At 34.6% G+C, this 26,533-nt stretch overlaps 1 long non-coding RNA gene across 1 annotated transcript in view; it reads left to right on the plus strand.

Moving 5' to 3' along the window:
* Nucleotides 1–2,662: 2,662 nt before the first annotated feature.
* The window catches only part of LOC138702740 (uncharacterized), a 256,014-nt gene continuing 232,143 nt past the window's right edge, over nt 2,663–26,533 (plus strand). Inside the window, exon 1 of the long non-coding RNA XR_011332890.1 lies at nt 2,663–2,751. This is a non-coding gene — a long non-coding RNA (uncharacterized lncRNA). The remainder of the gene's footprint in view (nt 2,752–26,533) is intronic.

The raw sequence follows: 26,533 nt of genomic DNA on the forward strand, positions 1-26,533 counted from the left end.
CGGTGATGGGTTGTTAGCCCTTCGCCCAACCCCCAAGCTGGAGGACCACCCCTCATCGGCTGTCCGCGACTCCTTATTCAATATATTCACAGCTACCCTCCATATCTGGATTCCGTCTCCTCGATCCGCAACCTGAGGACGCACCATGCCGTGGTGATAGGGACCCACAATTATTATTATTACTATTAATTATTATTAGTATTTATTATTAGTATTATTATTAATTGTATATTTTTATTAATTATTTATTATTAATTGTCATTATTGAGTGTAATTAGTTATCACTGCCACCAGCACACAGTGGGACGGATTGCGATTCTAGCCGGAACAAAATCAATTTTCACATGTTCTCATTTTTATGCGTGTCCTATCTCAAGTTGTTGCTAATGAAACACAGGATGCTTATCTGTGAGAAAGAAGCTTTGACACTAAACATACGGACGTCACACAATGATCTTGATGAGGATTGTCCTCCGTAACCAGTTTTATTGCTCAGCCACGCTGAAATAGTGTAAGAAGCAAGCTTGTTTTCTGTGATCTGGGAGTGAAACATTTTGTGATTCTGAAATGAAAAATGAAGAACAAGGTTGGCAAATAATTATTATATAAATTTTATGTTCATAATAACTTTCAATTTTTAGAAACGGCATGCTAATTTAACGGCGGAAAATGCGATTTTTTAAAAACTATTTCTGAAAGTAAACGTTGACTTATAATAGGAGAGTCACGCGGAGTCACATTTATTTTTATGTCAGAATGTAGGTTTAAGTGTGCTCTTTAAGACTAACCTAGTTTCATTTGCTCCTACTGACCGCTCTGCATGTGGTTAATTTTTTTCATACTCGGAACCGCTACCGGTGATTTCGCGCCGTGATCTATTTCCAATACTTGCCAATAAAAGTAGCGACTTGGATGAACTATATAGATATGTTTTGAACAAATTATGTATTGAAACATGTGATTCTAATAGTGAGAAGTGCAATCATAATATTTTGAAATATATTCGAAGTAATTTTAACAGACGTTCGATGCAGTGTCGCCGTAAAAAGATTATTTTCTAAAAAAACATTGTTCTTGGCAGGTCAGAGGCAACAACAAATATATTTTTGAAGCTAGAAAACGGGGGCTTATTTATAGATTTCGCTCGCAATTAGGTTTTCTTATTGACAAACTGAAATCTGGTGGCCCTAAGACATCAAATGATGGCAATATAGCACGTTGGTTTTTTTGAAAACCCACAAATTACAGCCAATATTACGGGCATTAGTAAGACTTCATTCACAGATTTTCTGCAATTTTAATCACCATTTCATGTGGATATTCAATATACAGTATATTGAGGCGTTTGAGAAGTACACCAATGATACAGCCCATTTATATGTATAATAGATATATCCATGCCATCCAGCGTGCATAAAATGCTTATACATGGAGGAAAAATTGCAGAACCTGCGACACTTCCTATTGGGATGTTATCTGAAGATGCTCAAGAGGTAAGACACAAACATTTACAAACGTACAGGTTATACCACGCTAGGAAGTGTCCTCGTGAGAGAAACTTAGATGTCCTACAAATGTTGTTAGTATCTTCTGATCCCATCATATCCCAGATCAATCGACATCCAAATACAAGAAAATCAAAAATGTAATTTGAGGTAATTAAACTGCTACAAGCACCAGCTGCGAGTGCCAACAACAGCACTGCTCAACTGCAACCCCAAGATGAGGACGACAGTAGCGCTAGCGGATCCGACACTTCTGGAGATACAACAGACGCTTCAGATTTCTAAGCATGAGTCATAAAATTTACTACATATATTACTTTTCTCTTCATAGTAATCTGTAAAATAATTTCTGTTTACTTTAATTTTTTATTTGCATAAGTTGTATGCAATTTCTATTACTGTACGATTCCTTTTTAATAAATAGGCATTCTATACTAAAATAATAATTCTCATACAAATATTTCATCAAATATCATAATAATTTACCTTCATTTTGCTATTTTCAACGATTCGAAAGGAATTTATCAATATTAGATTTGTGTTCCGGCTAGAATCGAAATCCGTCCCACTGTGCAGCAGGTGTGAATAAATATATACATACAAAATAAAGAAAAACTAGTGTTTCAACATAAAGTCAAGTTATTTGTTCATGAGCTGTAAAAAATTAGCTAGCTGCAATAATTAAAAAAAAAAAAAAAAGTTCCTTACGTAAGACAATTTAACATAGTCAATATGGGCAATGCCGTATCGCCTTAAAGAAATGCGGGCCTGCACTGATAGCTGTTAGCCGGTCGCACAACAGCGAGCCGCCAGGGGGCGTCCCAACTCCGGAGTGGGAGCGGCGGCGGTGGTCGTAGTAGGCCGGACAGCACTCGCACATCCTTCATTTCTGTACCCCATGGTCGCTGGACGTCGTATGACCCCGTAACCCGAGATCCCACCGGCCGGCGGTACTCTCTCTTACTCCCCCACGACTCGTATTGTATGATCCAAGCTGAAAATCAATGAGGCGTCCAAGTGCGCAGGCGCGGGGCGCAGGCACGCCCTAGCGGTGGCGGGAGATGGCGGAGGCGGCGACAGCGGCGGTGGTGGCGGCGGCGGCGGCCGACTGAATGAGCGCGGAGCGGAGTAGTAGTCGCGGACGAGCGCGTCGTGGTGCAGGGCCAGCGCACACCGCCCGCCAGCATGCCGGAGCCATGAGAGCGCCGACCACCACCCCGGCGAGGCGATCGTCCACGATCAGCAGGTAACAGTGACGACCACGTCGTATTGAACTGTCCGTGCAGCATCAATCCCAGGACCGACGCCGAGAGAGAGAGAGACGGGCGGGCCGCTTGGCTGGATCGATCAGCACTTGGGGTGCCTCTGGGCCCGCTCGATAGAGTCGTAGGCAGCTTCCTCATGGACCACTCGTGGCGTGCACACCTCCAGCGAAAACAATTCGTCTCTGATGTCTTAAATTCCGACCGCTACTGCGGGGCACGCCTCAATTGCTGGCCCGAAATCTCCCAGTTCCCTATCATGGCCTCAGATCTTTTCATTGACGGAATGATGGAAACACGGTAGACTATAGATCGATCATCCTATGCCCATTTGTGCTCTTTCAATTCCCCCTTCGGTCTAACCAACATCCACGAAAAAATGAGACTAATCCTACATCTATATTTCGTGTTCTCTGTATGTGCAAGTGGTAGCGTTTGTAGCAAACCCGGGTTCGACCCCCATGCTCACACTGGGACTATGTGCGTGTCCTTTGCCTCATCTTTGTCCTGTGTTGTGCTTACCGCACGACCACTGAGTCCTACTACTTGTAAACGTCTACATTCTTCATTGGTAGTTGTCATATGAATGAAGACGTGATGTTCCGAACGGCTAATTCTTTAAATAAATGCTGCTCGTGATGGTGATTATGATGGTGGTGATTCTAATAATATGGTTCAGTGCTTAAAGTGATTTTAAAAGAGGTGCGACTAATACCAGTAAATACAAGAAGGCTGGTGCCAACAATTTCAAGGGAATCAATTATCATTTCGAAAGATTAACTCCAAATTAGAATAGGATATAATCTTCAGCCTTTTTTTTTTAGGAACTTCAATCATAGAAACTATAAATAACCTCTTAGCATGCAACATAATTAAAAAATGCACGAATAGAAAGTTATTCATATCTTACAAAATTTATTTAAAGGGCAAGATACCATTAACATTATCTGAAACACAATGATCTCACACTTGTCTCACACTTAATAGGGCTGAGACTTTTAGAGAATAAAAATTACTGTTTTCACGTTTGAAGCAATAACGAGAACCATCTGTTGTCTGAACCGTGTTCATCCCGAATTATTACAAGTTTTTAACCCTTTATATGACACAATTCATAAATATTTTATTAAAACTATGTAAAGAAGCTTTCATCGAATTCATATTATGTAATTAAATAGCAAACTGAGTAAAACTTTTAGGAGGATGGTAACTTTAATATGAAGTATATTAGTCATATTTTATCAGTCCTATTTAACGATATACCTGCAATATCGGCTCGTTATCGAGGTTTCGAATGCGTACCTGGCTTACACCGCCCCATTTTAAGCACTGGTATGATTGTAGTACAGCTTTGACTCTCCCCTGGAGTCCGGGGATGTGGGTTATAATCCCAGTGCAGTTTTGTTACATTATTTTCACTTCTGCAAAAAGGAAGACTAGGGTGAAATTGTGTCGGATTCTGCGTCCTCCCGTGTGTGCTATTATAAATTGCAACTCATGATAAAATGTTACCCTATCTACGAAGTCAGCGAGTGCGATTGAATATCAAGCAGTAAAACGGTTTATTTCTCTTCCCTTGGGACTAGGCTTGTGTCCCTTGTTGCTTGTCCCTTGTCTTGTGTTAATCTTCTGTTGCCCTAAGTGATGGCCATAGAATCCCACTGATGTAGACCATGTAGTTTTAAAAACTCTTGAAAATAATAACTCTTGGATATGATTAATATATTCATACAGTATTTGTCGTTACGACCTCTGTCATCAACGATTAGGGTAAGACTTTAACCTGTCTGAAGTTCAGAGCTCTGAATCGTGTGTTTAAATCAAAATTAATCACAGAAACGTTTAAAGAAAATCCTTATCTCTTCTACGGAATCGCGGGAAGAGATTTTGTAACTAGTAAAAGGTAATGCTCTTTCAAATCATAATTTTCATTAAAAATTAAAAAGAAACATAGTTTTGTGTTCTCTGTGGTTCGAGTGGTGGCGCTGATAGCTACAAGTCAGCGGTCCCAGGCTACATTCTCGGGTCAGGAGTGATTTGTCACGGTTCTGTAATGACCGAGTGCGTGTCCTTGTGTTGTAGGACCGAGACAGCGGTGCGTTATGTTGACCACACGATTCGTGAGTGCCGTACTAGTGAATGTCTTGTGTTAACTAAAGTATCTTTGCAAGAGTGAAGTATGAAGTGCGAGGAAGAAACGGGAAGAGCTCTATAGTTCAGTTAGGTGCTGACAATTTGTGGTAATACTATTATTAATTGGACGGAGTTATCGTAAAAAGAGACCAAGCGCCAAAAACCTGTTTCGAGATATTGGCCGTTCTTTTTTTATAAAACATTTTGTGCAAGAAGTATTATAACATTCATACTATTAAAAAAAAATAGCACAAATAATACCAAGAAAGGCTAACCGATTTTTAATAAGAGACCAGTAGTTGAATTAATATTTCAAAGCAAAATAAATAAATACATTTTACGCAATAAACGAATTTTTGCTTAGAAGTAGCAGCAATATTCAGATATCGTATATCTCATTTTATCAGAGTTAAATTAGCCTGCCATCAACAGATGTGTACAAATGTCTCATTTTTCAAATTGTCGTTTGGTCTATTATTGCGTAACTCCTTCCAATTATTACCAGACATCAACCAGACTTGTGACGTGAAGTATCTACTTTGTCCAGATCTGATAAAACTGTGTTTCTTGAAGTCAGGACTGAAGGTTATGAAATGAACAATATATTTAAATAATTATTTCTTACTAACAATGGTTAAAGTAGAGTGGATATTAGAGTCGTGGATTTCTTTAAATTTGTGTAATAATAATAATAATAATAATAATAATAATAATAATAATAATAAATATTTACATAATTATTATTTCTTACTAAGAATGGTTAAAGTAGAGTGGACATTAGAGTCGTGGATTTCTTTAAATTTCTGTAATAATAATAATAATAATAATAATAATAATAAATATTTACAGAATTATTATTTCTTACTAAGAATGGTTAAAGTAGAATGCATATTAGAGTCGTGGATTTCTTTAAATTTGTATAATAATAATAATAATAATAATAATAATAATAATAATAATAATAATAAATAAATAATAAATGACACTCAGGAGGAAATTAAACACAGAATAAATATGGGAAATGCGTGTTCTTATTTGGTTGAGAAGCTTTTGTCATCCAGTCTGCTGTCAAAAAATCTGGAAGTTAGAATTTATAAAACAGTTATATTACCGGTTGTTCTTTATGGTTGTGAAACTTGGACTCTCACGTTGAGAGAGGAACATAGGTTAAGGGTGTTTGAGAATAAGGTGCTTAGGAAAATATTTGGGGCTAAGAGGGATGAAGTTACAGGAGAATGGAGAAAGTTACACAACGCAGAACTGCACGCATTGTATTCTTCACCTGACATAATTAGGAACCTTAAATCCAGACATTTGAGATGGGCAGGGCATGTAGCACGTATGGACGAATCCAGAAATGCATATAGAGTGTTAGTTGGGAAGCCGGAGGGAAAAAGACCTTTAGGGAGGCCGAGACGTAGATGGGAAGATAATATTAAAATGGATTTGAGGGAGGTGGGATATGATGATAGAGACTGGATTAATCTTGCTCAGGATAGGGACCAATGGCGGGCTTATGTGAGGGCGGCAATGAACCTCCGGGTTCCTTAAAAGCCAATAAGTAAGTAATAATAATTTGATTATTGATATTTATGTGCTGGACAACAGCCATTGGTTAATAAAAATCCAGCACAGTGATACAATTAATACAATAAAATGAACAACTATGGTACAAATTAAATAATTGAGATAATAACAAAATAAAGATCATACATTACAATGATTAATTTACAAGAATTAATACTATAACATTTTAATAATAATAATAATAATAATAATAATAATAATAATAATATTAGAACTCATTTCTTCCGCTGTGGAGTAATTGTTAGCATGCCTGACCGTGAACGAGCGGGCCCGGGTTCAAATCCTGGTTGGGACAAGTTATCTGGTTGAGGTATTTTCCGGGATTCCTCCCCCCCCCCCAACCCATTAAGAGCAAATGCTGGGTAACTTTAGGCGCTGAACCCTGGACTCATTTCCCTGGCGTTATCACCTTCGTCTCATTCAGACGCTACATAACCTTAGCAGTTGATAAAGCGTCGTAAAATAACCAATTAAATAAAAAGAGCTAATTTATATGTCTAAAATTTATTTCCCTGCGTTTTCTTGTATGAAAAATCGACGTTTTTCTGATGTGAGTCCTACCACATTTTCTTCTAGTGCTAGGCTTAGTTAGAAAAGAAAAAAAAAAAGAAGGAAGATTAAAACTCAAGCAGTTCAAAACATTTGCTTGTTGTACTGTACATCTACCGAATGATGCCAATTTGGAATGACAATTTGAAATTCATTTTGTGTTGGTCCCTCTTGAAATCAAGTGCTCATTTTTCTAATACTGCTGTATATTACGTAGCTTAAGTCTCCATATAATCATACATCTCGACGGGGTTAGTACTTCAATTGTGAGTGAATGCTTCAATTTTGACAGTAAAACAGTAGACTACTTGCCTGTGATATTTTGTTTCAATATACTTCACTCAATGCTCTATAAAAATTGCATGGTTTATATTATTACAAACCATTACACGAATGCTTGATGTACCATTCGAATCGCTCAAAGTTACGAGGGTGGAGTTACGGTTGCGAAAGATACTGTAGGGGCGATGTATTAAAGCCAGTGATGTACCTAAACATTTAATATTCCTATATTGAACACTACAAACTATGATTTACAAAGAATTTTATCTCCACCTGGTAGCGCATTTGGTTACAAATCCCGAGAGCCCTGGTTCGATTTGCGGAAAATATTGTTCCTCGTCTGACATTTTTCCACCTTTGCCTTCAAAAGTTTCCTTAAACAGTGCTGTCTCCATGATTAGATAACTTCTCTTTTGCGAATATATAGTGTAGGTTTAGAAATCCTTACAAATCTGGGAAAGACGAGGTATGGAGAGGGGAATAATGGATGTTAAGTACAGATTGCCTCATTTGATGACTACTTCACTTGTAGGCCTGTAGTTTAGACATCAAATCAGGCATGCCAAAAATCAGACTCTAAATGTGCAGTTTTGTGCGTGGATCGCCGGTTCTGTGCAGACTGCATCATTCGAGCGTTGCTCCTACCCTTTCTTAGCTGGAGGGGTGTACAATAATTTAGTCTGCGCTTCTAAGGTTGGATTAAATAGACATTTTGACATTGTAAACACACCTAGCAGAAGGAAAAAAACACGGTTATTATCAGTGTCTATACTTGACAATTGTAATACAAGAAACTTTAGGCTTACTCAGTTATACTTCACAAAGTGGTTGTTTGTAAAGCATAATTTATTAATATGACTTTTATATAGTATTTGAAGAAAAAAAAATATTGCAGTAATTTCGAAACAACAAAAATCGAACAAGTATTTCATTTTACGTAGTAGGTACTAATTATTTTAAAGTAATAGATCCTACTCTTTCATTGTTCGTCGAGCATTATTATTCATTGGGACAATTGGTACAAAAATGTTGAAGAAAATATTATACTCCCAATCAATTACATGCAGTAGGACATTGTGAAGTTTTTATACTGAAATAATTTCCTTGCTGTATGTCAATATAAATTAACATTAATATGAATAAATAATATAAATTAAGCTTAGGATTTAAATTAATATACAGTTTATTTGGAAAACGTTGATAGCAAGTATCGACAAGTTGGGAGCGTTACTGAAAGAAATTAAAAGTGTAGTTCACAAGCTGTGAAGCGACGGTATTCTATTTGTCAGGTTTACAGATTTATTAATGTAAGTATATTAGCGTAATAGCCTATATTGACGTGAGATGAAAAATTTGCCACTACATATTTTTCCAGAAAATTTTTCCGTCTTGCAAATAGTTGCTTTCATCGCTCCTTACAACCTCAAGAGCCTCACATGTATTCCTCACTATATTCTCATCACTTACCAGCTTATGAAAAGAAAGTCATAAGTCGTCTAACCATTGATTGTTACTACAGACTCCAAAACAACGCCATCGTTAAGTTCGTTTTTGCCGTGGGAGCACTGATTAAGAAATAAGCTCTGGCAATATATTTTGAGAACTTTACTAATCTGATCTAAACTGTCACAACACCTCGACATGGGGTGATGAAAGCCTTTCATTTTAAAATAATTATTGTTGGCTGAGGAAAACATTATAACAATATGATTCGTAATTTCTCTTCTCCGTTATCTGTGAACTCCTCACTTTATTTATCATAACTCATTCACAGACACAGCCAAATCGGCACCCGTACTGAAATTGCGTTACTGAAACAAAAGCTGGTATGCTGTTGCAGGTCTGTACAGCCCTGTCGCTTTCCTCTTCAAGGCGATTCACTCCCTCCAGGTAGGGGAATAGAAAGTGCACATCGCACAGAGACTACTGCACAATGTGCAGGGTTTTGGCATGCCTGCACCAAATCCTTGGCTAGAGGCGGCTACAGATCTGCAGTACATTGGCTATAGAATGACGTCAGCTGTTGCTTTACGTACTGATATTCTGTGAGTTCATATGACATCAAAGACGTAGAGAGTGTAGGGTTTATATTTTCCCGAAGTTTAATGGAGTGAATTTTTGTTTATTGCGTTCTGATTGGGTTATTTACATACGGTATTCTTGTTTTTGCTTACATTCTTTCTAAGCCAGGAGCCGTCATCTCAGTGCACTATGGTGCAGGCACAGTTTGCTCGCTAGCTTAGACATCAACTGTGCAGCAGGAGTTGGGGGGGAAGGAATCAGGTGATGGCATTGGCGTCAGTTGACTTGTCCAATCCTTTTAATAAGTCTCTAATAATTATGATAAAAATAAATACAGAAGAAGCATGTACTTAATTTTTTTAAGAGGAACTGTGTAATAAGTAAATTACTTTTATGTTTATTTATTTATTTATTTACTTATTTATTTATTTGTTTAGTTATTTATTTATTTAGTTATTTATTTATTTAACCTGGTAGAGATAAGGCCATCAGACCTTCTCTTCCCCTCTACCAGGGGATTACAACTACAATATTAAGAATACAATTACAATTATAATTACAATTAATGTTAAATTTACAAATACAATAAAAATCAAAGTACTAAAAGATTAACTGATTAATAAAAGCTAGACAGTTTATTGTAAAAGTTAAGAACAGAGAAGCATTTCTTTTATTGATTAAGTAAAAATTAAACCTACTCTACCCAGTAAGAAAATACTTAATAAGCTTGATTTTGAACGCTACTAAATTCCGACAGTCTCTGATGTCATTGGGTAGGGTATTCCACAAGCGCGAGAGCGACATTGTGTATGATGATGAATACGATATCTTATGTGTTGGTATGGCTAGTATGCGGCTATTTTGCGTGCGTGTGAAGAGATTATGATATGATGACAGGTAACTAAAACGGGAGGCGAGGTGGGTAGGTGTAGAAGTGTGAAGGACAAGACAAGAAACCAGTTGTATTTTTCCGTTATGTATTTTAACGGTTTTGAAAGTAAATATTTTTTTTTCATATTAAAGTAATTGAGAACTTACAGACTTATAATGCATTTTCACTGTTACAAAATATTAAACAAATCGAATCCATTAGTAATATTTAAATCATGTGATCCTATTCCTTTGTTCAAGTGTCGTCAATAAAATAAAATAAATTCATTTTTTATCTGACACTATATATAACAAAACCAATTATTTCTCATTATGTATAACATATTAAACATATTATATTTTCTGTTACAAGAGTGAAGTAAATTATTTTATTACAATGTAAATAACAAATGATAAAACTTATTTTCTCTATTCATTAGCATTGGTTTTCCTGGATTTTTAAATCACTTTTCAGTTTAAGACCGCAAACAAGTGTACTTTTTCGTTATGTATTGCAACGGTTTTGAAAGCAAATAGTTTTTCTTTTTTCATATTAAAGTAATTCAGAAGTTACAGACCTCTAACGCATTTTTACTGTTACAAAATATTAAACAAATCGAATCCATTACTAATATTTAAATCATGTCATCCTATTCCTTTGCTCAAGTGTCGTCAATAAAATAAAATTATCCATTTTTTATCTGACACTATGTATCACAAAACCAATTATTTGTTATTATGTATAACATATGAAACATATTATCGTTTCTGTTACAAGACTTAAGTAGGTCTAAATTATTTTATTACCATGTAAATAACAAATGATAAAAATTATTTTCGCTGATCATTAAAATTGGTTTTCCTGGATTTTTTAATTCTTTTTCCCTTACTAACTGGTTTATGTTAGGTGTCAATGCTCGTGTAGAACACAATTGAAGAAGGCATTGTAAATTATGGTCAGAAAGTTGGCTTCTCTGATGGGATACGTTGGCTTGGCTCGACACACTGCACACTACCTCCTCAGCCAGCGTCTCGGCGCTCCGAACTAGTATGCAGGCCAGTTGACGATGGCTGTTCTAAGCCTTATGTCAGGAGATCAGCTGTGTTACAGCTCTACTTGTTTTAATCCCTACACTACACAGAGCAACGTTTTGATTCAGGAGTGATTTGCACAATGGACATACAACGCAGGACATATCTCGCGTCTAGCACCCTTCACTCATTCCTACGACACCGTTGTAGTATTGGCCACAAATTATACTGCAAATTAATTTTTAGTAGGTTATTTTACGACGATTTATCATCATCTTAGGTTATTTAGCGTCTGGTGAAATGAGTCAGGGATCCAGCACCGAAAGTTACCCAGCATTTGATCATATTGGGTTGAGGGAAAACCCCGGAAAAAAACCTCAACCAGATAACTTGCCCCGACCGGGAATCGAACCCGGCCACTTGGTTTCGCGGCCAGACGCGCTATCCATTACTCCACAAGTGTGGACTTGCAAATCTATGTTGAGAGTTTTAGATTAGTGATAATTGTTGTTGTTGTTTAGTCAACTGTCGACAGGTCTGAACCTCTCAAGTGATACCAAGAAGGTGCCACTTATGAGGCAACTAGGCCATGAGATAATGGGGTAGGGTGGCCAGTTCCTTTCCCTCTCCATTGAATACATCGCCCACTAGCTACATATTACACTAATCAGACTTCAGATGTATACAAATAATTGTTATTCCTCTGACACAAATTTTCAAGTGAGATGTACTGCCTGATAATAGATGTAGGCCTACATATCAGCCAGAACCTCAGCTAGAGGATAGTGATAATTGTGGAAGCTAAATATTATCCAATTCGATAGTACAGGGACATCATTTTATTTTTACTTCAACTTTTATTGTACCTGAGTTTTTGAATGTACTTCACTCCCACCCCTTCTACTAACCAAGTTCCAGCTGTCTTCCTCACAGAACCAAGCCGCCGCAGTACTGACTTAGCGATTATAGTACGTTTCAGAAATATGTTCGCGTTTTCCAGTGACAAAAATTTCCAATATTGAATCATATTTTCGCACAGGTACTGTCGTCCGTTTGCCTACGTCGCATCCCGATTTCCCCCACCTGCTTCTGCTCGCTCCACTGTAAAGACTAGTGGCTGGGCTTTCTTAGCTCTTTTCTGAAAACATTAATTTATGTTATAAATTAATTGTACGTCTACGTAATATTATGCTACTGTTTAAAATAACTTAAATAAAAGGGCCTCGTTAAGTAATTATCACGTGATTCCCCCCCTTTCTACGATCCTGCGACATAACCACTTGGACGGACAGTAGATAGCATGTCTGAGTAATTTTATCTGTGGGGGTCGGGCAGAAGTGAAGACTGAATTTACAGTACGTAAGATACTCTTTTATAGAATAGGCACAGAATTATTTCAACATGAGTTACTAAGTATGAAGGACGAAACTGGTAATTGGAATTAGATGCAATAGTCTATAGTGCGATAATAGGCACAAAAAAACCGAAGCCTGTATCGAAATGAACGGACACCATTTTCAAAAATGTGTTTAAATATTCATATTATGATTATTTTTCATTTTAACTTCATTCTCTTATCGTATGCTAATGTGCTATAGACAGTATAATATACAGTGCACAATGAATACGTTCGCATGGATAACTCAGTTTGTGTGTAAAAACACTTATTGTTAATACTGTACTGTATTTGATTAAACAAAACCTAATGAAAATTTTCACACTCAAAATCGCGATATTTCCTACTTTACGTAAATGGATGAACTACTTTTCATCCCTCCTGTACCTAGTAAAGTGATCTGTTTGTATTTTACGCCAGTATCATCGAACTCCAGTCGTGGAAGGAGATAGCAAACGGTGTTTCCGGGTCTCAATCATTAATCCAAAGGTATAGCCAGGTTAATATTAAAAATGTTAGTAAAAATAAAATGATGTCCCTGTACACGGGATACAAATATCAGAAACAACTCCATACCATTTTGAAATAGGCCCCGGTGATTCCTTAGTATTGTAGAAATTCTGTTTAGTTACTGATAACATGTATCAGCATTGAAATCTGCCAGTGAATCAGAATGTAATTCAAAATTAGAAATTTCGTCATATATATCTGATGAATGGAACTTTTTCATTCATATAATAGCAGTGGCTTCCTTTTACACATAACGACGAAATGGGCGAGTTCACAGTATCATCACTCCGAATGCATTCCCGGACCGGAGATCCCTGTCACAAGATCATTGAACAGAATAATACCAATAGATAACGACGGAAATTCTGAGGACCAAGTAAAATTGCTGCGAAGCTACAGAAGGGAAATAATTAACACTATTAGTAATTAAAGGCGAGCGTTTGGTCACTGAGTGAAAAAAACAGGTTAGGTGTGCTATGGGGTATAGGTGAGAGCTCACTCATATGGCACATTGGGTATAGTCAGCTCAGAAAAAAAAACTGTGTCCGACCTATTAGTCTGATTAAAACTGATTTATGCCGACTTGTAGCCTATTTATAGGAAATTTTTCGTTCCCAAGTAAGTTAGAAAAGTTATCGGTTAGTATATCCTGGAGTTTCAGGGTTCAAGTCACAGAACAACAAAATAATAGAAGTGCAAAGCGCATATTACGACACACAACAAATGGTGCGCTCCTGGTGGTCTGGCTGTGAAGCTTAACATTTGAATATTGAACGTGATATTGGTCATTTTGTTATGCATCCTGATTACACAACTTTTAACACTATATCACTTTGGAAAAAGTATTATATATCTTTCACGTGTTAAATTTTATGTTACTTTGTTAACATGTCTCGGCCTGCTATTGGCCATCATCAGAACTGGTCGTTGCTGGTCTTGGCGCCCTTTGTTTTGTTTCTTGTGGGATGTGTTTATGTAGTGTAATGTGGAGTCAAAGAGCGTGTGTGTTCTGAAATTGAGTAGTGTGTTGATAATTTCATTTGGATGTGTTTTTGTGTGTTTGCATATTTCGAATTGTTTCAGTGTATTTAGTTTCTGGCTTTTTTGGTTGGATGTGTGGAATTTCCATGTCTGTGTTGATGTCTCTGTATGTGTGGTTAGCATTTGTGATGTGTTCTGTATATGTGGAAGTGTTTTGTAATTTTGTTATGGCCGTGATGTGTTCTTTGTAACTTGTTTGAAATGATCTGCCTGTCTGTCCTATGTAGAAGTTGTTGCAGGTGTTACATTTGAGTTTTTTTTTTAACAATTTATTGATCGATCAGCGCATTTAGCGCTATACAGATCATTTCTAAAAATTATAAATACAATATATGACACTGAATTGAGGGCAGCCTAGATTGGGCTCCTCAATGAACAAAAATAATTGTTAATAAATAATTGTGTACATAGGTTGGTGTGATGATAAATTTTGATTATAATATGAGGTCCATTGGAAGTCAGCTCTTGATTCTGGTGGGAAATGTGGACTTCTTTCCGAGGGAGTAATGGACGGCGCCTGGGACATTTTCTAGGTTGTCATAGAACTTCTTAGATTGTGAATGAATAAACTGTTTGATTGTGTCAATGCCAGTTTCTCTGTGTAGTTGGCTGTTACGGACAAATTGAGAATTGAGTGAAATTCGTAGGACTTTATTTTGAAATGACTGGATGTGTTTAATTTCACTTATTGCAGCTCCTCCCCAGACAGGACAGGCATAAAGCAGTAGAGGTCGTAATAGAGATGTGTAAAGTAGCATGCAATTTTGTAGCTTTAGAGATGATTTCTTGTTGAGGAGCGGATATAATTTAGAGAGTCTTGAGTAGGCCAATTTAAGTTTGTTGTTGATGTGATGTTTCCATGATAGACGGCGATCTAAGTGCACTCCAAGATATTTTACAGCTTCATCCTTTGGTTTCCACGGTATCACGTTGGTTGAAAGATTTATGCATGGAGGATTAGCAGGACGACACAAAGTAAATATCATTGCTTCGCATTTATTGTAGTTCAGTGCGATGCGCCAATTTTCAACATTTGAGTTTGTTTATCAAATTATAAAGATTGTTGAAGATGAATATTATTATTTTTGTGTATTTATGTTATTTAATTAAGATAATAAGTAAAAATTTCTACAGAACAAGTATAAATAAAATATTAGTTATAATAAAATTTTCACTTATTCTCTTAATTAAATAACATAAACATACAAACAACTCGTTAAATAATCATTAGGCTCTCTTCCCAAAAGAAATATGGCGGCTATTTTGTTGTTCTGTGTGGCTTTCTGTTGCCGCCTACGAGATATATCTCGTACACAACGTGTTTCCCACTAGGATCCAATCAGAAAATTCCATTGAAACGTTTAGTGCTTCTGGTGGTCGGGCAACAAAACAACGGTCTGCACAGTCTTGCTACCGGAAACTCTTCTCTGTTTCACCCCCTGGTTCAAACTCTAGCCCTAAATGGCATAACCTAGTTCGGTACATAATAATAATGGAGCATGATAACTGTAAGTGGGATTGCTAGTAAATTGAAACGGTCTGTCCAGCTACTTTTTAACCATAACACTGCGAAACTAGCGCTCTACAAAATATCAGTGCCACATATGACAGGAAATATAATTAGATCGATGATAATACTGAACTAGTATATATATAATATATATTATAGAACATAAGTTAATAGTAAACATGATACACACACATATATAATAATAATAATGATGATAATAATAATAATAATAATAATAATAATAATAATAATAATTTGAACTGGTAATGGAAACTACAGGAAAACGGCTGAACGGATTTTAATGAATGACCCGTCATTTTGAAGCCTGGCATCCAAGGATTTTCAGAAAAATAGTAACTTTCAGCGAAGCGTTAGTTTTCCTAAATAATTTTCCTATTTTCCAAAATCCATCTTTCGTCAGGTTTGAAAACTAATTGCATTTCAGAATAAAACAAAGCACACACTACAATAACCGGTAGACTATTACACGAAGGCCATGACCTGCAGGATTGCTGACAAATTTAGAGTTCAAATTTAATTGGTTATTAAAAACTTCAAGCTACACTAATAATAATTTACAGGTCTGATTCTATGGTGTGTAATTTTACGAGTACAGCTGTGTATTGGATATTAAAATCTACAAAACTTGAGGTGGTTTGATGACATTATTACCATTAGAATTGAAATATTATTATAGTTAATGCCATGATGTGATTATTTTTCATTAATTGTACATATTAATGCTATATTAATAATATGAATGTGAAACGTTTCGGAGTTATATAAGTAGATGTAGAGAATATCTTAAATTAGATCTTCATTTCTATAATTTACTGAGTGGCGGCTATTATATATATAAGATAACATAGTTATTAAAAATCAAATATTTTTATAGTTATTAATCAAGTGGAGAAAATCAGCTCCGTTACGGTAAACAAAAATATATATTCTGAGATCATGAAATTCATATTTTTTTACCAAAACTGTCAGTAAAAATTTGTTTAAGCTAAGAAAATATTCTTGCCACGTCACAAGACGTTACAGGGACACAATTATAATAACAAAAATCAATACACAAATTAAAATTATTTACATTTTACATTTATTTACATTTATAAAAAAATACAGGGACATCATTTTATTTTTACTAACATTTCTAATATTAACCTAGCTATACCTTTAAATTAACGGTTGAGAACCGGAAACATCCTTTGCTACTCCCTTCCACGACCGGAGTTCGATGGTACTGGCGTAAAATATAAACAAATCACTTTACTAGGTATAGGAGGGAAGAAAAGTAGTTCATCCATTTACGTAAACTAGGAAATATCGCAATTTTGAGCCTGATATTTTCATTAGGTTTTTGTTTAATCAAAATACAGTAGGCCTACAATATTAACAGTACGTGTTTTTACTCACGAACTGAGTTATCCATAGGAACGTATTGATTATGCAGTGTATATTATACTGTCTACAACACATTAGCGTACAATATAGAGAATAAAGTTAAATTGAAAAATAATTATAATATGAATATTTAAACACATTTTTTAAAATGGTGGCCGTTCATTTCGATACAGGCTTCAGTTCTTTTGCGCATATTATCGCACTATAGACTATTGCATCGAATTCCAATTACCAGTTTCGTCCTTCGTAATAGTAACTCATGTTGAAATAATTCTGTACCTACTCTATAAAAGAGTACCTTACGTACTGTAAATTCAATCTTCACTTCTGCCCGACCTGCACAGACATGCTATCTACTGTTCGTCCAAGTGGTTATGTCGCAGGATTGTAGAAAGGGGGGAGATCATGTGACAGTAAATTACTTAACGAGGCCCTTTTATTTAAATTATTTTAAACAGTTGTATAATATTACGTAGACGTCCAATTTCTAACAGAAATTAATGTTTTCAGAAAAGAGCTAAGACAGCCCAGCCACTAGCCTTTACAGAGGGGCGAGCAGAAGCGGGGGGGGGGGAATCGGGATGCAGCGTAGGCAAACGGACGACAGTACCTGTTCGAAAATATGATTCAATATTGAAAGCTCTTTCGTCACTGGAAAACGCGAACATATTTCTGGAACGTACTATACTCACTAACTCAGTAGTGTTGACTACATGCGGCCTTGGTTCTGTGTGGAGGATAGTTGGAACTTCATTATTAGAAGGGGTGGGAGTGAAGTATATTCAAAAACTCAGGTACAATAAAAATTGAAGTAAAAATAAAATGATGTCCCTGTATATTCCTCGCTGTAATCAACTGAAATCTACTGTTTTGTTACGAACTCCCTACCTATGATCATAACTCGTAAGTTTCACCAAGCACTTCCAGATCAGCTTACAATATACATGGACATCATTTTATTTTTACGTCAATTTTTATTGTACTTGAGTTTTTGAATGTACTTCACTCCCACCCCTTCTACTAATGAAGTTTCAACTGTTTTCCAGACAGAATCAAGGCCGCTTATAGTAAACAGCACTGAGATACTGAGTATAGTACGTTCCAGAAATATGTTCGCGTTTTCCAGTGACGAAAGAACTTTTAATATTGAATCATATTTTCGCACAGGTACTGTCCGTTTGCCTACGTTGCATCCCGATTTCCCCCATCTGCTTCTGCACGCCCCTCTGCAAAAGCAGGGCTGTCTTAGCTCTTTTCTGAAAACATTAATTTCTGTTAGGAATTGGACGTTTACGTAATATGACAAAACTGTTTAAAATAACTTAAATAAAAGGGCCTCGTTAAGTAATTAACTGCCACGTGATTTCCCTCCTTTCTACGATCCTGCGGAATAACCCCTTGGACGTACAGTAGATAACATGTCTGAGTAATTTTATCTATGCGAGTCGGACAGAAGTGAAGATTGAATTTACATTACTTAAGGTACCGGTACTCTTTTATAGAGTAGCTACAGAATTATTTCGACATGAGTTACTAGCGCGGAGGACGAAACTGGTAATTGGAATTAGATGCAATAGTCTATAGTGCGATAATAGGCTATCGAAATGAATGGCTACCATCTTCAAAAATGTGTTTAAATATCCATATTATGATTATTTTTCAATTGAACTTCATTATTCTCTATATTGTACGCTAATGTGCTGTAGACAGTATAATATACATTGCATAATGAATACGTTCGCATGGATAGCTCAGTTCGTGAGTAAAAACACTTATTCTTAATACAGTACTGCATTTTGATTAAATAAAAATCCTAATGAAAATTATCGAACTCAAAATCGCGATATTTCCTAGTTTACGTAAATAGACGAAGTACTTTTCTTCCCTCCTATACCTAGTAAAGTGATTTGTTTGTGTTTTACGCCAGTATTATCGACGTCCAGTTGTGGAAGGGGGTAGCGAACGGGTTTTCCGGTTCTGTAAAGGTATAGCCAGGTTAATATTAAAAATGTTAGTAAAAATAAAATGATGTCCCTCTATTTGACTTCAGGTGTTTAGAAGAATGAAATGCTTTCAGCACAGCTTGACTGGCAGAGGAAGTACTATTTACTGTATATGTTCCTCTGCTTTCATTCCTCATCAATACATTACCAAATGCTTGGCAGTATTGTTAATGCCTCAGCTCGAGATGTTATGTTGTATTTGCTCAGGTTAGGGGATAATATTGTGTTGCAAGTCCGAAAACATATAAATCCCCGCGGCTGCTGTTAATTATTTGAGAGAAAACCAGTTTGCCTTTTACTGTCGCCGTTAACCTAAAGGTTAAACTTGAATAATAATACAAAGAAAGCCGCGTGGGTATTAAATGAGCCAGCGGACTTTATGCGGAGGAAGAAAAGAAGACTCATGCCTGTTATTTTCAAATAGCTGTTTCTCGGAAACCATTGAGAATAAGATACGCATTTATATAATGTTTTCCCTTTAGAATCGCCCATACTATTACCTTTAAATCTATATTTATATTTATATATTTATATTTACAATTTACATTTGAATTGAATACATATGAATAGATACCCGAAATGAGCATATGCTCGTGCTCGGGTACAGTCCAGTAGTCTACATAAATTTCAAATAATAATACTGATGATATAAATAATAGTAACAACAACAATAATAATAATAATAATAATAATAATAGTAATAATAGTAATAATAATAATAGTAATAATAGTAATAATAATACTAGTAATAATAATGACAATAATAATAACAATAATAATAATAATAATAATACTAATAATAATAATAACAATAATAATAATAGTAATAATAATAATAATAGTAATAATAATAATTTATTTATTATTAATTTTATTTATTTATTTATTTATTATTAATATTTGTGTGCTGAACAACAGCCAGAGGCCAATTATAGTTCAGCACAATACACAAACAGAAGATACAAAGGTGCAAAACAAAAATAAATAATATCATAAATAACAAAAACATACATGAATACAATTGAGTACAAACAGTAAAAACTAATAATCAAAACGAAACTAAACCTTAAAAGGATCTAAATTGTGCCCATGCAAATTGGCATATTTTATGCATCTACAGACTGGAGAAAGTGATTTTGAATTTCGGTTATAAAAAATTTTTTGAAATCTTAAACCTTTTGTAGGGATACGAAGGCTGATATTGTTTATGATAGACTCACAATCAATATCACCCTTGATAACTTTGCAAAAAAAATTGATAATCAAGATTTAGACGTCTAGCATAAAGGCTACAACAGTTAAAATATTTACAGGTAATATCATAGTTAAAGTCAGTGGAATTGGGTATATATCGAAAAGCACATAAGGAAATAAATTTTCTTTGAATATTTTCCAATTTAACCGAATCGGTTGAAGTAATGGAATTCCAGGCTACAGATGCATATTCAAGTTTAGAGCGAACCAAAATAAAGTATAGAATTAATAGTGACTCAGGAGTAGAAAAAGAATAGGTTATAGACCTTATTAAACCAAGCATTCTTATCGAATGATTAGAATGCTTGGTTTAATAAGGTCTAATAATAATAGTAATAATAATAATAATAGTAATAATAATAATAATAGTAATAATAATAATAATAGTAGTAATAATAATAATAGTAGTAATAATAGTAATAATAATAGTAATAATAATAATGATAATAATAATGATAATAATAATAATAATAATAATAATAATAATAGTGATAAAACAAAAATATTTACAATAATAAAATAAATACTAAGACGGATAAAATAAAATATAAAACCACTAGCGAGAGTTAACACAACTTAAATAAGCATATAATAACCGGAAAAAATGCCAAACTCGAAAATCAACAGAAAAGTTCGTTGTATCGCAGACGACAGCGACCGTCGTATTGACGTTGTGTTGTGCATTAATGGTAGTAGTGGGGAGCTGAAAGTCTACGTAACTGCCGTTCTCTTCTAATCTTCTCGTAAAATCATGGGAAGTTAATGCTGAAAAAACAAAATGTCTACGAGTCAAACTGTTCATTATTACCAGGATAAATACAAATAATACTGAAATATATTAATCGAGTTTCAGTTATAGATCTCTGCTTTTGTGCAAGAGGTATCATATCAAAATATTTTATGAATGGCGGGGAAAATATAAATTTCAAAAACTTTCTAGTGACAAGATATAGTGACAAGTACAATCAAGGGTATCTGTGGCGATGCTAAGAAAATAATTTATTGGAGATATACACTGTTATTAATTAAGAAAATGATCTATTTATATTTATTACAATGTTTTATCTTATAGGGTACATGCATCAGTTAAATACAATAAAAATTTGTACCATATAATGCTAGTAACACTTAAAAAAATTATAATAAAATTATTCAAATATCATACAAACATTTTCACTTTATTTTTAAACTTAAGAATGTGTAAATTGCTTAGGTCTGGATTATTTTTCAATACTGAATTGTATAGTCTTGGTCCATAATTCCTCATGGTCATGGCCCATTCACTTCACTGCAAACCCAGCATTCTCCAGTCTTTCATATTTTCTGCCTTCCTCTTAATCTCCGCATATGATCCACTTATCTTAAGGGGAGAGGATGGTATTTTTTTAAACTTTTTCCCTATTTGGTGTAAAATATTAATTTTTTGTATGTAGAGAGCTCATAGCTGTGGCATCTCAACCAAATAAAAATATAAAAAAAAAAAAATTATTTAGGGGCCCAAATTTGAAAAAAGCATACCCAATGCAGGATTGTACTAAAACCGATATATTAAATCGTTTTTAAAGATAGATTCAAACAGTTTTTTGCAATGTATTTGCAAAAGCATGTTCTACAAACTCTCTGTAACAGAATTTTGATATTAGTCCCTACGTTTGTAAAATAAACAATTAAAATTTAATAACAATTTTCTGATTTCCTTTCTTGCAAACAAACGGACGTATTTTTTAAATGAAATCAATTAACAAAATTCTGTTACAGAGAAACATTTCCTAATAGTCTAAAGAATGTATGTTCTAAATTTCATATATATATCTTTAGTGGTTCAGAAATTATACACATTTTTTTCTGGCAATGTAGCAAAAAAATGAAGTTACATGAAACCGATAAAAGCGGGCGTGTGATTTAAAAATTCATAGCGCAGGAAGTTTAAAAATGACGTCTCAACATCCGATAAGGGCACAAATATCAACAAAATGTTATGTAATGCATTCCACACATATCAAAGGGTATTTTAAAGAGAAAAGAAATTTTGAAAATATAATTTACCGGAAACAACAATAAAAGTGGGCGAGTGATTTGAAAATCCATAACGCAGGAAGTTTAAAATGGCGACTCAACATCCGATAAGGGCACAAATACCCACAAAATGTTATGCTATGCATTCCACACATATCACAGGGTATTTTAAAGAATTTTTTTTTTTAATTTACTCATTTTTCACCAAAAAATACCATCCTCTCCCCTTAATGTCTCCTATCATGTGATATCTTCTTCTGCTCCAAAGACTTGTCCCGTTCACCATTCCTTCCAGTACATCCCTCAACCAGTTACCCAACCAATTTCTTTTTCTCTTACTGATCAGTTTCACTGAGATTGGAGAAAAATTGCATTCATTAGAGCATTTTGAATGTTACAAAATGTTGAAAATTGGAAAATCGAAAAAAGGAGTATCAAAGTACAGCATGTATATGAAATATATTATATACTATATGAAATATATTATATATTATATACTATATACTATACAGGTCTACCGCACACTTGTTCCTCTTCATAACAACGCGAAATATGAACTGAATGAAAAGTAAAATTGGTTAGAATGAAGAACAAAATCTGTCAGAAAGACAGCTGAGTGTCAGTTCAAAGGGCTGCAGCTCCACGCATGCGCTGGTCCCTTTAAATTCGTCCTGAGGGGCTTTAAATTGTCACAGGGCTAAAATAAGTACAGATTTAGAAAACTGAAACATTATTTTATTTTTTAGAGTTAAAAGCAAAATGTATATTTTTTAATGTTTTTTCTTCATTATTTTCACCTATCCATATCCTTAAGAGAATATAGTTTATAATAAATATGTACCAGATGAAATTACTGAAATATTAATTAATTAGCCGTACCCGTGCGCTCCGCTGCACCTGTTAGAAATAAATATAAAGTAATTACATTACTGAAATATTAATTAATTAGCCGTACCCGTGCGCTCCGCTGCACCTGTTAGAAATAAATATAAAGTAATTACATAATTATAATAGGACGTTTGATTCAGGGAACATTCGTGTTTGATAAAAGGATAAATTGTTTAATATGTTACTTAATTTAAATTGTATTTAAATAATTAAAATTCGGTCATTTTGGTCCAGAGAGCAATCATTTGGTCCAATGACAATTCCTTTAAGATGTTTTTTAATTGTTATTACATGCAACCATAGTTTAACGAAAATTGACATATTTAGTTTTAATGTGTATACTTTATATTACTTGCTATATGTTTCAAAATTTACTGCAATGACAATGTAGAATTATGTCCATCTAGAGAAGCTACACTTTCCAATAGTGAAATAATAATTAAACACTTTATTAGCTTCCGATATTACTTCATACAAACACAGAAACATTCCCTTAGGCTATGTTCAATAGCTTTCGATTGTTGTTGTCCAAGGCCCCTTATAGACGAAGTCATTTGTTTTTATTTCAGTATAGCGCCTTAGATGGCGTTGTTATTATAATTTTAAAACTCATTTATCTCATTAAATATCTGTCCTATCAAAATTTTGTACAGAATAAAACTTATCGGAACTTATTTTTAAAGAAACGTTTGTTATGTAATATTTTTCATGAAAATCAATAATAAGCGAGATATTTCGATTTATTTAATTCAAGCCCCCTTATAACTCCCCTTTTAAATAAAGTATTTTGAATGCCATATAGCCTAAAATCTAAGTTTCAACGAACTTAATTTATATTCCAATTTTCATATAAATCGGTTCAGCCATTATCGCGTGAAAAGGTAACAGACAGACATCCAGACAGACAGACAGACATACAAACAAAAATTTCAAAAGAGCGATTTTCGGTTTCAGGATGGTTAATTATACATGTTAACACCAATTATTTTTGGAAAATCGAAAATTACCAGACAAATTTTGGCTACAGATTTATTATTACTATAGACTAGCCGTACCCGTGCGCTCAGCTGCACCTGTTAGAAATAAATATAAAGTAATGACATAATAAAAATAGGACGTGTGATCCAGGTAACATTCATGTTTGATAGAAGGATAAATCGTTTAATATGTTACTTAATTTAAATTGTATTTAAAAAAATTAAAATGCAATCATTTTGGTCCAGAGGGCACTCATTTGTTGCAATGACAATTCCTTTAACATGTTTCTTAACTGTTATTACATGCAACCATAGTTTAATGAAGATTGACATATCATTTATTTTTAATGTGTATACTTTATATTACTTGCTATATGTTTCCATTGAATTATGGTAATAACTTAATTTTAACCCTTGTCTTTTGTAAATGGTGCTTGGCCCACCATGGTTCTGAACCCTTCAAATAACTTAAATAGTGATACAGCATAAACAGTGATATGTAATTATATTTCTTTCTTTCGAAAATGTAAGAATTCACGATCTCCTATGTACCATTGCCGTGGAATGAATAAATGTGTTTTTATTCCTATTCAAAAATTTTATATTTTGCACATAGGAGTTACTGCAGAAACAACAACGCTATAATCTGAGGCGGCGGTGAAAATGTATTGTATTGTTATTTTAAAAGTCTTGTATATCCTTAAATATCAGTCCTATCAAAATTGTGCATAGAATAAAACTTATCGGAAATCATTTTTAAAGAAACATGTGTTATGTAACATTTTTCATTAAAATTAATAATAAGCGAGATATTTCGATTTATTTAATTCAGGCCCCCTTATAACCCCCCTTTTAAATAAAGTATTTTGAATGCCATATAGCCTAAAATATAAGTTACAACGAACTTAATTTATATTCCAATTTTCATACAAATCGGTTCAGCCATTATCGCGTGAAAAGGTAACAAACATACAGACAGACAGACAGACGGACGGACGGAAAAAAAAAAAAAAGGTTTTCGGTTTCAGGATGGTTAATTATACATGTTAACATCAATTATTTTTGGAAAATCGAAAATTACCAGAAAAATTTTGGCTACAGATTTATTATTAGTATAGATAGATAACAAACAAAAAGATACTGCAGAAAAGGGCCTTCCTGTGCAAACCGAAGAGCCTTTAACTTATTTCACATGTGACTGAAAGAACCTGAAGTTGATGACTATGACAATGGTGATGACTAGAAGAGCTTAATTCACCGCTCCAACGCGATTTTAAATTCAGTGTTTACCTTCCGTGTAGTTACGTATGAAACAGGTGAGAAGCGCTCTCTGACGTCCGTTAATGGTGACGTGTCACTGCGAAACATAGGAATGCAATGGAGGCCTGCGCCAACTGGTGTCGTGGTTACGAATGATGTTTGTTTATAGATACTTGTATTAAAACAAAACTTTGAGGTTTTATGATCCCGATTTCGAATGAGAAAATGGAGGGTCGCTATCTTCCATGTAATTTTACACATGTCAAAACTCTTGACTTCCATTAACGTCGCGTTTTGTAGCAAATGAAAATAGAAATGCTGCTAGAAAAAACAATTTTTAAATAAACAGAATACGAGTGCCTGTAGCCAACAACAAACCGACCGCATATGATGTCAACAACTGTTGTCACAACCATCATGAACACGATTGTCCTCATGATCACGATCAACATCATCAGCATCATCATCTTGTCCACACCTGTGGAGTAACGGTCAGCGCGTCTGGCCGCGAAACCAGGTGGCCCGGGCTCGGTCGGGGCAAGTTACCTGGTTGAGGTTTTTTCCGGGGTTTTCCCTCAACCTAATACAAGCAAATGCTGGGTAACTTTCGGTGCTGGACCCCGAACTCATTTCACCGGCATTATCACCTTCATTTCATTTAGACGCTAAATAACCTAGTTGTTGATACAGCGTCGTAAAATAACCCAATTAAATAAAAAAAATCATCATCATCATCATCATCTGCTAGGAATTAAGTAATATGGCCTATTACTATTCTCTCAACCTTCTTAAGGATTTACTTAGACTTTTCTTTTGTAGGTCTTATTTGCATTTATCTTCATCCCATACTGGTCACAGCTGTCATGTAGCTCCAGTAGATTAGATTTAGATAGATTTATTGATATTAGTTCACAAAAGTACAAACTTAATAATTTAAAAATGGTCTATATAAAAATAGTTATACATAGGCCTAATAAATATACAATTTCCTAAACTACTTTATATAATTATGACACAAGACGAAATATT

Source organism: Periplaneta americana, chromosome 7 (assembly GCF_040183065.1).
Source record: "Periplaneta americana isolate PAMFEO1 chromosome 7, P.americana_PAMFEO1_priV1, whole genome shotgun sequence".
NCBI classification, from domain to species: domain Eukaryota; kingdom Metazoa; phylum Arthropoda; class Insecta; order Blattodea; family Blattidae; genus Periplaneta; species Periplaneta americana.